The sequence below is a fragment of the Lemur catta genome, chromosome 12 (genome assembly GCF_020740605.2).
Source record: "Lemur catta isolate mLemCat1 chromosome 12, mLemCat1.pri, whole genome shotgun sequence".
Lineage (NCBI taxonomy): Eukaryota > Metazoa > Chordata > Mammalia > Primates > Lemuridae > Lemur > Lemur catta.
Genome location: NC_059139.1, coordinates 359,568 through 373,153, shown reverse-complemented (window position 1 = coordinate 373,153; position 13,586 = coordinate 359,568).

The window sequence follows — 13,586 nt, the reverse complement described above, 5'->3', positions numbered from 1 at the left end:
CCGCCTTCAAGGTACAAACCTGGCCGCTGCTCAGAACCTCCAGCCAGAAGCTGCAAAAGCCTCCTGCCAGGTCCCCTGCCCTGCCCTTCCCGGCCCTACTGTGGGGACCCTCCGACCCAGGAAAAGGACTCACATCCCCAAGCTCTGACCCCAGCCCCTCTCCCCACACCAAGCGCTTGCCCCTCTCGGGCCTCTGCACGGTGGGTCCCTCTGCCTGGAGGGAGCTTGGCCTGCAGCCCTCCGCGTGCTCACTGCCTGAGGGGCTTTGCCCCCGTGTCACCTGTCCTCGGTCCACCCCCAACCTCTCAGCTCACACCTGTGGCAGCGGCTGCCTGACTGGCCTGTCAGCTCTCTGCCCTGTCCCTGGGGGTGTTTGCTCCATGAGTGGGGGGCTCTGCCGCAGGGCTCCCTGAGCCTCCCCAGAGCGCGGAACGGTGCCAGCACACAGCAGCACCCCGACAAGACTGACTGAGTGGGCGGATGGCGGGCAGATGGACAGACACACGGGAGGGTGGGCAGGCACTGATGTGTCTGGGCTCGAGGACAGTGCTGAATTGGATGACTTTATCCCTCGGGGTCCCCCCAGTTCCACACTGATGGCAGGTGCTCTGTGTCTCGGGGAGAGGGTGTGTTCCAACCGTGCTCTGCTTGGTGATTTGGCCCGGAGGCAGCCGCATGGACAGAGGGGCCCTGCAGTGTAGCACCAGGCGGGACTGTGAGACTGACCCCAGCGTGGTCCTGTGAGGTGGGGGCCACCGGGTCACTCTCAGCTCAAGTGTGTCCGTGCTGAACCTGCTTCTACGCCCAGCTGGATTCCTGGTGTCCTGGCCTAGAGAAGGAGCCCCGGGTGAGAGCAGCTTCCCTCCAGCCCAGACCTGCTTCCCGGCCCCTCCTGCTGGATCTGGGGGAGCCGTTAGGAGGGGCGTCCCCGGTGAAGATGCTGCCCTTGCGTTCCACGGGAGGCCACTTTCCCACCAGAGCGACGTGTGCCCTGATGCTTAGTCACCGTTGGCCGCCAGGCCCTTGGGGGGGGGTCTCCCCCGAGCCAGCCTGTCCCAGGGGCTGTGGCATTTCTCCTGGGAGGGCTTCTGGGAGCCCACAGTGCAGTTTGAAGCACGGAAGAGCAGAGTGTGGTCAGGCTCAGGAATTCAGGGGGACACTGATGCCTGCCACCGGCCATCGGAGGGTGTGCTGCCCCAGAACAAGGCGAAGGGACGCCTGATGAGAGTGGACGAAGGGCTCTGAGCCCCTGGCGTGGCCTGGCGAGAGCAGGGCACACCCCTCTGCACGTGACACACCGCTCAGGTGAGACGTGTGGCTGCTTGGCATCACCTGTGGGCATTTGAAGGGTGCGAGGTATCCGCGCTCCAGGGTGCTGCCCAGGCCCCAGTGCCTGAGAGGGGCACGTTGGTGGGGACACCAGCATTAGAAGCAGCAGTCAGCTTGGGGGCCTACTGTGCACACTGCCTTCAGTGGAGCAGGGGCAGGGAGTGGGCAGCCCCCACAGCCTCATCTCCTCTAGCTGGGCTGTGGTTTGGGGCAGGGCTGTGGCCCCCACCACTGCAGGGCTACCATCCACATCAGCCAGACTCTACGGACAGTGCTCCCTGAAATTGTGCAGTGCACAACCTGCACAGCCTCATGGCCAAATGCACCCAGAGGCCTGGTTGGTTGTGTGGTGGGGGGAGTCTTGGGAGATGCCCTGCAGACACCCGATGATCTGAGAAGGGCCCTATTCACCTCCTCCACTGGGCAGGCATGCGCAGCATTCCAGAGGCCTCCCCGTGGCCCGGCCCCCGTGGCCCTGGGAGTCTGCCTGCACGCAGGAGGGAAGGCCACGGCCGAAAAACATCCTTGAAAATGTTGGGATCATGCAAAAGAACAGTCCAAAAAGAACGGCACTCTGCCCAGCCTGCCGCAGCATCTGAGCTTCACAGTCGGGAAAATAAAAGTGAAAGCATCCTGCTCCAGCGCATTAATTTCTGGTGACAGATTTCATTTGCACGGTTTGTGAAAACATCTTTCAAGTAAAGAGGCAAATGGCTCAGAATCTAGTTATGCTTTTGTTAGCAATACACGAGATATGAAAGTCAGGTTTTTAATGGAACCTTCGAGGTGCTCGCGCTGTCTGCAGGTTTCTGTCTAAACCCCAGGTGGTCACATGCCAGCCCTTCTCCAAGATTTAACGACACTGGGAGCTGCAGCTGCCCGCGCATCTGTCCAGTGGGCACCCCCGTGTGCAGCAGTTTCCAGGCATCGGAAAAAAGTCCCCTGCAGGGCCCCCGCCGGGAGCCGAACTCCCCACTGCGGCTCCTCCATCGCAGCCACCTTCATCCTGTCTCACTTGCGCTGAATCACAACTGCGTTTCTCAAAAGCACATGTGTGCCTCAGCCCTTCCATGTCTGCCTGTCGGTACCTTTGAGACTTCGGGCTGGACAGGTGAGCCTTGCTTGGCCTTTTGTCTTCCTCAGGAGTGGCCTTTGACCAGCCTGACCCGGGAGGGGCTGGGACCCCACAGGACTGGGGTCCTGGTGCTGGTTCAGCCCGTGCCCAGGTCAGGCGGGGTCTCCTGGCCCACAGTGAGGATCACCTTCATGGCACCCCAGGACAGCGGTGGGGCCCTGCCGGTCACCCTGTAGGCGGAGCCTCCGCTGGGGTGCCCACCCGGGGACCCAGCATCTACACTGCCTGGGCAGCCAGGGGCCAGGTCAGAGCAGGCACGTCTGGAGGGCCTGTGGCTCCGTGGTGGCGGGGGGCGCTCGGGGCGGGGGCTGCACACCGGATCACATGGACACACAGCACCTCTGTCCTCGAGGTGCACCCCCAGCCGGCTGTGGGGGCCTCGCTGGTGTCCGACCCCAGCCCCCAGCCCCACCGCTGCCCCTCCGCACCCGCAGCTGCCGGGACAGTCGGGGTTGACGCCTATCCTCCGTCTCGCCCTTGGGAACAGCAGGGTCCCCTCCCCCGAACTCTCTGTAGGAGCCTCCTCTCGGCAACCTCATCTGTGCACCCCCCGGAGCCCAGGGCGGCCCCTCCCCACCTCCGTGCTGTCTTCCCCACCCCCGCAGGCCCCGTGCCACTGATAGCATGGGAGTCCCAGGGCCTCTGGGGTCCCAGAGACTGGCGGCCCCTGCGTGGAAGCCCCGCCCTCCCGGCTCGCCCTCCCGCCAGCCCCACTCCAGACTCTCCCACACAGGCCGCCACTGCCCCCTTCTCCCCTGCCTGGGCCGGAATCCCACCCGCCTGTCAGTGTCCTGGGCTGAGACCCCCGCACCTGCCTGTCACCCCCTCCCCAGAAGGGCTCTGCAGATGGGGCTCCAGCTGACAAATCACAAACACGAGGACACCCAGCTGAACCGGCAATATGTAAAAAAGGTCACCGGCTTCGACCAAGTGGCACTTGTGTGGAACGAAAGACTGTCCCAACACTGGAGAAGCCTCTGGCATGTTCGTGACACCCACAGACAAAAGGTCAGAGGGGAGAAGGGAAACCCTTAGCAAAGGCAGAACAGCCCCAGGTTTCTGTACCTGGCGGGCAGTGTCTGCAACACCTGCCGTGGACACGGCTGGTGACGAGTCGCGGAAGGTTCCACGGCGCGAACCAGGCGCGGTGCTGGTGCCGGGGCCTGGCCGGTGGTTAAGGCAGAAAAGGCAGGAGGTGTGAGAGCTGGCAAGGAGGCGGTGGTGGCCCACGTGTGGGAAATGCCCCAGAGAACGGACGAATCACTAGTTAGGTCAGCAAGGATGCTCGCTACAGAATCAGCACCCCAAATCCATTGCATTTCCATACACTAGCAACAAACTTCTTAGAAAATGAAAGTTAATTTTAAAATATTTTTTACCCCGCACCATTCATATGAAATGGGTAGGAAAAAGTCTGTTGATAGTAAGAGACGTGCAAGACGTTTAGGGAAGAGCTCACTGGTGGAAGCATCTGGATGTGGAGGTTTCTTTGTGGAAAGGTTTTAAACTATGGATTAATTTCCTAATGAATATCAGACTATTTAGACTTTCCATTTCTTTTCGTATCCATTTTGATGCATTGTATTTTTCAAGGAATTTGCCCATGACATCAAAAATGTCATGCCTATTGATGTAAAGTTCATAATATTTTTTTAATGTCCTGTTTATCTCTGCAAGACCCTGCAGGGATGTTTCTCTGTTCCGCATCGGGGCAGTTTTGTTTTCTCTCTGTTTAATGACCAATATTGCTAGAGGTTCATCAACTTTATTCCTCTTTCTCTATTGCGTTTCCGCCTTCTGTTCCAGAGGTTTAATGTCACTCCCTTCCTTCTGCTTTCTTTGCCTTTATTTTGATGTTTGTGTTTTGGCTGCTTGAACTGGATGCGCAGGTCATGGATTCTCTGCACTTCTCCTTTTTAGATACGTCACTTTTCCAACAGGCTACAAATGTCCCTTCGACAGCCAGTTCTGCGCATCCCAGAGGTTTTGATGTGCTGCGTTTTCCATATTCAGCTCAAGCTATTTTCTGATTTCCATTGTGATTTCTTCTTTGGCATATAGGGTTTTAGGAGTGTTGCTTAATTATTTCCAAACACTGGGAAAGTTTCCCATTATCATTCCGTGTTTGAGGTCTAGCGTGATTCCGCCGTGGCCAGAGAACACGCGCTGTGTGATTTCCATCCTGTTGACATTTGCGCTGGGCTGAGTCTGGTCTGTCTCGGTGAACCTGCCGTGTGCCCCCGGCTGTGGCCGCCAGGACCTGGGCGTCGCCCCTGACCCCCCTCCGCCCCCTGCGTGAGCACCGGGCGCTTCCCCTCTTCACCCCCAGGACTCCCGGGGACACAGCCGCCGCCGACCCTGTCACTCGCTCAGGCCTGACGCAGAGTGAAGTAAACGTCTGTGTCCTTGGAGGTGCTTCTGCCGCCTTTCGGACGGCTGCCTCCCTGCATTCTTTCATAACTCGCGTCCCTCCAGCAAATATTTGCCTGGGCCGTTCGGCTGTGTGTGGCGCAGATCTGCCCTCAACGGCTCACGGTCAGCGTGCGCAGGGGACCCTCGAGGGCAGCGAATGTGGGAGGAGTCCCTGGGGGATTTGTGAACAGGGATGTGAGGGGACAGCTCTAGCACGCAGGGGCGGCCATGAGGATCGTCCCCCCATTCCCGGCCCCCGGCTCAGCCCCCGCTGCACTGCGCGTTCCAAGTCGCTGTTCACGCAGAATTCAGGGGTGTCCTCAGGTCCCTCTCGACTGAGCAGTCACCTGGGTCTCCTACGAGGCTTCCTCGGCGGCCCACGGGCCTCCTGGGCTCCAGGGCGCGACCCGCTGCGCCAGGCCTGGCTCGCACCCGCTTCCTGCTCCCCCGGCCGCGCCCTGGGCCTCCTTCCTCCCCTCCAGGGCCACCCCAGGGTCCTCCTCCACCGCCCAGGTCACCGGCTGCGCCCAGCCCTGGTCTCTGGACCCACAGAGACGTCCAGGCAGCAAGTGGAGCCGCTGGGCGCAGAGGCCGGAGCAGGCGCGGCCCCTCCCTGGGCACCGAGCCCCCGTAGACGAGGGCGGTGGGGGCGTGAAGTGACGTGTGTGCTGGCCCACGCGTGGGTGAGTGGCCACAGCACTCTTGCTGCCCTGAGCCACCTGCTGGCCTTCCTGTCACCACAGAGCCTGGGCTGGCCACCACTGCGCCACCCTCCAATCCCTCTTCACTTTGCCTCAGTGGCAGCAGCTGGAGAGGGAGGGGATCCCTGGACCAGGCACTGTCCAGCCAGCCTCAGCTCGCCCCGCATCACTGGGTGCGTCCTTCCGCGGGGACACTCCACCCCCCCCTCCCGTGGTCCCAGTGGAACCAAGAGGCCGGGAGGTCCTGGCGTGTCTCTGACCAGAAGCCCGGCTCGGGCACAGGGGCTCTGACGCGGGCCTGGCCCCGACCGCACCTGCCCTGGGCGAGGTCTGGCTGACACGGAGGCGCCACGGTTTCTCCTGTGCGGCTGCAGGGCGCAGCGGCCACTGCTCCAGGCTGGACCTGGGTCCTCTCTCTGCACCCACACGTGTCCCCCAGGGGCTGGGACAGCCGGCCCTGCCCCTTGGCTCCGCTGGGCCTGAAACCGCCGTCTCGGCGGCTCGCCTGGAGGTCGGTGGTATCAGGGCAGGGTCGGTGCAAACAAGGGCCTGAGGCCCGGTGACAATGGCCCGACAGGGCAGGGCTTTGTCTGAGGCCAGTGTGTGTGCGGAAGACTTAAGGAGGCTCTCGGGGCCCTGGGCGGCACAATGCGCATTGTGCTCGTGGAGAGACCATTCACCAGGCTGGGCAGGAGCAGGCGGCGTGGGCAGGGGGCCCCGGGGGCTGGACGCGGCTCCGTTAGCACAGTCACTCCCGGTAGCCTTTCTCTAGGAGGATTCCAGAGAGATTTCTCTGAAGAATGGCAGCTTTGTTGCTGGGAATGAGTCCAGAGCTCCTACTAACGTGCCGTGAAGTGGCCGCCCACGTCCGCACGTCATGGCGGCCACGTTCCTGAGCATGAGCAAAGGCCGGTCCTGCCACGGCTGTGGCTCCGGCTCACAGAGGAGGGAGGTGACTTGCGCCCCGAGGTGCCGGCCCCGCCCACCCTGCGAGCGTCGGGGGGGCCGGGGGATGGGCGCCTGGGTGAGGGAGGGCCGGCTGCAGCCCCTCAGGTTTCTCCCACCCCTTCTGCTGGGCGTCCGCCGTGGCACCGCCATGCGCTGGCAGGAACCCACGGCCCAGGCAGCCCGGGTTGCCACGAGGCCCAGAGCCGCCAGTGGGGAGGGCGCTGTTTGTCACGGCTGTCTCTGCGTGGGGACCCTGGCTCCCACCGGCTGGGGCCAGGGCCTGGGGGGCTCGGTGGGGGCCGACACCCCTCACAGGCAGAATCTGCGACCGCAGCCTCAGTGCCAAAGCCCTGCCGCCTGCCCCGCCCACCCAGAGCACAGACAGAGGCCCCAGGCAGGTGACCCCCTGGCCTCCCTGGGCCACCAGGACAGACCCCACCGGCATCTGGAACGTCCTGGCAGGAGATGGTGTTGCCTGAAGACAAAGTCAGCGCCGGGTGCTCGGGGGCAGGCGAACGGCAGCCGCTCACCCAGAGTGGAAAGTTTTCACAGAGGGGCGCGTGCCGGGGAGGGAAATTCCTGGGCAGCGGCCTCGTGGTGAGCACGGCGCTCATTTGCACACATTAGCCTTTCAGATCGCGCGGCAGCGGTCACGCCAGAGCCGGGGGCACAGGCAGCTTCTGGGGCGGGACGTGGTGTCCCGGGCAGAGTCAAGGTCCTGGCTCCTGCCTGCCGCTGCCTTCCCGTGTGCGGCGCAGGGGGACGCAGGGCCGTGGGGTGGCCCCTCTCCCCATCTGGGAGGGCCCACGGCATGCTGCCCCTGTGACCTTCATGACCCCCTGGCTGCCCCTCCGTCAGCGCCAGGAGATGGGGTCGTGACTGCATCGCGGGGGCAGCGACTCTGGGGCCGCGCGGGAGCTCCCTGTGCCCGGGCCCCCTGCGGCTCTCGGGGCCCAGGCAGGATTCGGACCCGGCCTGGGAGTGCCACTGCCTGTCCTGGCCACTGTCCTGGGACCGCTGGGCCCCAGGTCCTTGGGAGGCTCCTGGGCACAGCAGACGGCGCGAGGGGCAGGCTGCTGTCTGGGTGTGGCCTGTCCTGGGAGGCCGCCCTGCACGAGGTCACTGTTGCTCAGACCCACGAGAAACTCCCCAGACAGGCTCCAGGGTCCCCCCACCCACTGTAGGAAGAGGACCAGGAAAGGCCCCGGCCAGGAGTGGGGAGAGCTGCTCCCCTCTGGCCTCCCGGTGAGGGGTCCAGGGTGGGCGTGAAGCCGAGGGGGCCCTTCCTCAGTTGTCCCATGAGGGCCACACCCCCACAAGGCCCCCAGATGCCCCTGGCCCTGGCAGGGACCCTGCCTTCTCGGGGTGTGTGTTGGATTCCAGGGGACGCAGAGGCCATGGCTGGGCGTCGGCTGGGCCCTGGGGAGGGCTCGCTGGGCGGTGGGTGACTGCTGTCCACGGAGCACACAGGACTGTCCCCAGCTGCCACCAGGCAGACTGCAGAAACGGCAAGGACCAGGCTGGACCCCAGCAGGACACAGAGACGTCCCCTCCAGCCTGGCCTGGCTGTCTCTGGAGCCCCTCCCTCCCCGGCCCGCCCGAGACCTTGCAGGACAGACCCGGCCACCGTGCACCTGCCCAGGGGGGTGCGGGCCCGCCTGGGCCGGCGAGGACACAGCCGTGACTTCCCCCTGGGGGTGGGAGTCCCAGGTTCGCTGAGAGTGGCTGGAGCAGCCCGAGTCACTGTGTAGTGGCCCTGGGGAGGGGGTGAGGCCCCCCGCCTGGCAGCCCACCGGGCCAGGGCGAGGCCAGGGACGCCGCCGCTGAGTCACCTTCTGAGATTTGGGGTGAAAGGTGAGATGTCAAGGCAGAAGGTTTCCCTCCCGGTTCAGAAAACGCGTCCTCAACTGGCTCCAGCCGAGCCCCGTGGACGGGGCTGCTGCCAGGAAGCCCCAGCTGCAAGTGTCGGTTTCAGGAATAATATTTTCAAAATCAGTCTCTCGTGCTCGGCCAGACTGGCCTGTGAAGACACGGTGTTTTCCTTGGAAGTGCACACGGGGTCCGCGGGCTCCTGGCACAGCCTCCCGGTGGCCTGTGGCACAGCCCCGAGGAGCCTGATAAGGTGCAGTGACGCGGCCCAGCCCTCCACCGCCCACTCCGGCCTTCGCTGCCTCGCACAGAGACGCCCGCGTGTCCTGTTCTGGGGACTCTGCGGTTCTGCCCCCATGAAGCTCTGCTCGTGGCCGGGGCCACCTCGTCCCACAGGGCTCACCGGGTCACCTGCCGGTCCCCTTGGGCAGACTCAGGCTTCCTGGGGAGCATGGCCGCCGGGCCCGTGGGAAACCACGGGGAGCCCCGATCGTGCAAGGGACTGACCGGACGCTCTTCCCCGGCGCTGGGCTGCCGCGTGGGCCACCCCTCGAGCACGATGAATGTGCTCATTGTTCTGTCTCCCAACTTCCCGGTTTAGAGACTGGGTATTAGACACACAGAAAAATAACAACAGCCCCGGACACTCTCCCCCTGGCCCGACCCCACCCGGTGTCATCTGATGCCCGTGGGAACCTGGGGACACAGGTGGCCTGGCCTTCACCCCCCCAATCCCATCTTAAAGCCTGGAAGCTGAAGGCTCGGGTGGCCAGCCACGGGCCACGCCATTGGAGCCAGGCTGCCTGCCAGGCCACGGCTGCCCCTGCTCTGCTGACATTCCCATGGAGATGGGGGGCCCGGGGGACCCTGCCCCCAGGATGTGCTGGCTGTGCTGCCTCTGGGGGGTGCCCAGCCCCTCTGGGCCCAACCTCGCTGTCGGACGGGGGTGGCCACAGGGCCAGCCCGCCTGCTCCGGGTCAGGGCCCAGGGTGCAGGGTCAGTGAAGGCAGGTGTGGGCGCCCTGCGCAGGGGGAGGGCTCTCTGCAAAGCCCCCCTGATGGGCCCAGTCAAGCCCCTGCCCAGGCCTGGGGCCAGCGCGGCCTTGAGCCAGGACGACACATCCGCCTGCTGAGCCCTGGGGGTTGATGGGCGGCAGGTCATTCCAAAGGGGAGCAGGGGTGCCAACAGTAAATTGGCTGCCGGTCTATCCAGGGGGTCCTGGGCAGCAGCTGTTCTGCCAAGGCCACAGACCACCCTCAGCCCCACGGCCGCGCCGTGCCTGCACGCCCACGGCCCACGGCCCCGCCCACCACCCACGGCACCGCCCACCGCCCACGGCACCGTGTGCTCCTCCACAGCCCGGGGTCGCTGACGACACAGGCAGGCAGGGAGGGCACCGGGGCGGCCAGGCTGAGGGACGGGGGCCCCTGAGCCTCGCTGTGGCCCGTCGCGGGGAGGTTTGGGGGGACACAGAGGGCAGCAGCTCCCACCCGCGTGAACATGCTGCCACCGGGTGCCCCGGGGCTCCCTCAGCGGCAGGAAGGACACAGCGGGGGTGGACACAGGTTCGTCCCGCCAGACGGGCACGGTGGGAGACGGTGGCTTCTCCCGATGTCCAGCACCAGGCTGGCCCCGTGCCCGTTCAGACGTTTGCTGAAGGGCACAGTGGCGTCTCCCCCAATGCCACGCGTTCCCCAGAGGTGCCACCTGAGGTGTCGGTGTGCGGCTGGAGAAGGCACGAGCACCGTGTGTTCCCTCCCCCCAGGTTCTCCCTGTGGGGCCTCCCAGGCTCAGACCCACCGGCCTCACAGCTGGCCAGGGTGGGCGGCTCACCCAGCCGCCACATTTCTGCATGAAACCGTCCTTGACCGGACCAGATGTTCGAAACAAAGCCATGTCGGGGCACATGCGTGTCCTCAGGCAGGGGACAGTGGGCTCCGTGATCTGCACCTCGACAGGGGGGACCCACCCGGAGGGGCCCCTGGTGCCTGTGCACAGGGACAGGTGCTCTGGCAAAGGCTGTGCCCACACACAGCTTCCCTGTCCCTGCCGCCTCCTGTCCTTCCGCGTTGGCTCCCGGGAGGGGCTGTGCGCAGAGGGAGTGACCCAGGGGCTCTGCCTGCCCCTGCGCCCGTGTCCCCAGGACTCCTGGCTCTGGAATGAAGTCACTGCTTGGCGGGGGGAGCAGAGGCAGGAGGGCGGGGGAGGAGGGCTCTTCCGACTTGCTGCTTTTGCTGCAGCAAATTCCTCTGCACGCGGACGGCAGACACCCGCCCTTGGCGCCCTCCTTGCCCCCTGGCAGCAGCCCCCACACGGCACACGTGGCACGGCGGTGCCTGGCGTCTCCCACACTTCTGGGATGGGCTGCCGGGCGAGCCCAGTTTATGACGGCCATAGCCCGCTGCAGGGAGGAGCTGCCAAGCCCAGAACCGCCCGGCTTTCGAGTCACCGGCCCCCGACCTTGCTACGGGCGCTGCTGTCTGACCGAGCGGGAGCAGCCGCGGCTGGAGCCCGGGCTCAGCCTGTGCAGACAGACCCCGTGTGCTGAGGTCTGCGGGAGGCGCGAGCTCAGAACAACAGTCGTGATGTGGCCCCCACAGCACTGTCAGTGAGGATGTGGACCCAGGCGTCACCCAAAGCCCCTCTCAAAGGTGGCAGGTCCGACGGGGCACCAGGCCCAGCCACCTGGGCCCCCACAGCGCAGCCCCAGCTGTGTGGCCGAGGGGCGTCCGCTGTGTCCCCCGTGCCCCACCCTGTGTCCTTGGCATCTCTCACAATAAGACAGGGCTCTTGTCCGGGCTTTGCTTTCCTTCTCCTCATTAAATCCTTATCAAACAATAGCGCTGTGCTGGCGAGATACCGCGGGGTGCGGAATTACACATTAACTTGCGTTAATTAATGTTTACGCAGCCGTTTATGGCACCGGGCGCCACGCACCTCCGACAGCCATGACAGCGGCTTCCCCCAAGGTGCTGCCCGGCACCGACAGGCTGTCCCTGGCGCAGGCTGGGCCTGCCCCGGGGCTGCCGCTGCAGACTGTGGCCTTGCGGGCTGCCCGGGCCCCTCTGAGCCCGGCTCCACGGGGCGGGGACCCCCTCACTGGGGCCCGGGCTGCACCCCACACCCGGCTCCCCGCTGGCTGCCGGAGGGGAGAAGCCCCTGCCTGTGTCCGTGGCCCGACCTCGGCCTGGGCTCTGGGTCCCCGCCCGGCCCCCCCCTGGCTGCTCTCTACATGGTCCTCCCCCCAGGGCCAAATCCATCCCCTCCTCCCCCGCCCTGAAGCAGCCTCGGCCCACACCTTCCGTCCTCCCACCGACCTGCGGGCCAGGGTCAGCAGTGGCCTCCACGTGGCCACGTCCCAGGGCTGGCCCCTCACTCCCACCCTCCCCTCCCTCCCCGGGTCCGGCAGCCTCAGTCCCGACTTCCTGGGCACTGTGTCTCCACCCCGGGGTCCTCCCTTCCTCGGGGGTCTCAGCTCAGAGGCGCCTCCTCTGAGAAGCCCCCCAGCCTGCCTAGTCCCTTTCCCCAAACGACATCACCCTCCTGGGCCCGCTGTCCCTCCTCTCCTCCAGGACCACTTTGAGGCTTCCCAGAGCTGCCCAGGGGCCGAGTCTTCGCAAGAGCAGACGGTCTGCAGGACAGGCAGGGGAGGGAGAGACCCTGCTGGGGGGGTCGCCCCTGTCCCCAGGCCCAGATGGGCTGCCCGAGCCCCGGTCAGGGCTCTGTCTTCCGGGGGCCCTGCCCCCGCCCCGCCTCCCTCCGGACTAGGTCTGGTGGTCCTGGTGGGGTTGCTGGGGGGACCCCTGCACTGCCCACTGAGGGGCTCACTGGTCCCTCTTGCAGGGCCAGCCTGGGGCATGCACTTGTTCACTCCCAGGCCCCCGCCAGGTCTGTGAGTCAGGGTTGGGGGGGGTCGAGGAGGGGGTGCCGCCCCTATTCCTGGGGGGCAGGGTGCACTTGGGCACCGGGGGCAGCAAGAGCTGAACCCGCAGTGTCTGCGTGGACACGTGCAAGTGCACACAAGGGTGCTCGGGGGGCCCCACGGGGTGCGCACAGGACCCTGCGCCAGCTCGTGCCACTGCCCTGGACCCAGCAGATGCCCCCAGGACCCCTCGCCACCCTCCCCTGCCCAGTCCTGCTCCACCAGGCCCCTCAGCCCGTCGCAACTGTGGGGGCCGTGGGGGCTGGGCCTGGGCATGTGGGGGCGGGGGCAGGCCGACCATCCCTGGCGTCACTGCCCACTGCAGGCAGGTGACTAAGGCCAAGGATGGAACCTGGGGTACGCTGTATCAGTCAGGAGGCATTCTCACCGTTCACTGCGTCGGAGCGGCTGCTGTGCCCACCGTGTCTAAGGGACACAAGAGCAAGGGGCAGTTTGGAAGTCTTGGTGGCCAGGCCTCCGCTCACCAGCCCCTGAGCAGACGGCCAAGGAGCCTCGGGGGTTGGGGCCCCTTCCCCACTGTGGGTGGGGCTGCCCTGGCTGAGACCGGTGACGTCTGCTCCCTGAGCCTGTGCAGCCAGCAGCGATGGCCCCACTTTCCACGGGGGGCAGGGGTGACGCTGTCAGGCCCCGGGCGTCAAACCTGCCCCCCTGCCAGCCAGGCTGGGAGTCCCCGGCCCAGTCCCCATGGACAGGTCACACTGAGCAGTGCGGGGCCAGGAGGGTCCCAAGGGCTGATTTTCCCCTCATATCTGCTTGAATGCTTTTCTTTTCTTGAAAAGTTGTTTTATTTTATTATCTTTTTGGCCAAATAACAAAGGATGCTCCTGGACCTGCCTCAAGAGCCCTGGCTGCCCCAGATGTCCCCTGGGAGCACAGCCCCCATGGTGGGTCCCCGCTCGCCTGCCCTGCTGGCCCTGGTCCTGCTGCAGGTGACCCTGGGAGGTGAGGCCCGCCTGGCTCCAGCCCCGCCCGGGTCCTCTGAGTTCAGAGCTGCACAGGTTCTCGGCCGGTGGACCTGGAGTCGGGCCATCTGCCTGGGGAGGGTCTGCATGTCTGCAGGGGAGTTGAGACCGGGGAGGCCTCAGGGGTCTGGGTGCCCCAAGGTGGGAGCACCCCCGAACCCTCACGTGACACTCCAGCTCCTCCAGCCACACTCCTGGACCCCAGAACAGGCCGGAGGGGGCGGCTGTGCCACGACACGGGCCCGGGCGATGCGGCTGCAGGGACAGGACTGCTCAGCGCAGCGGGG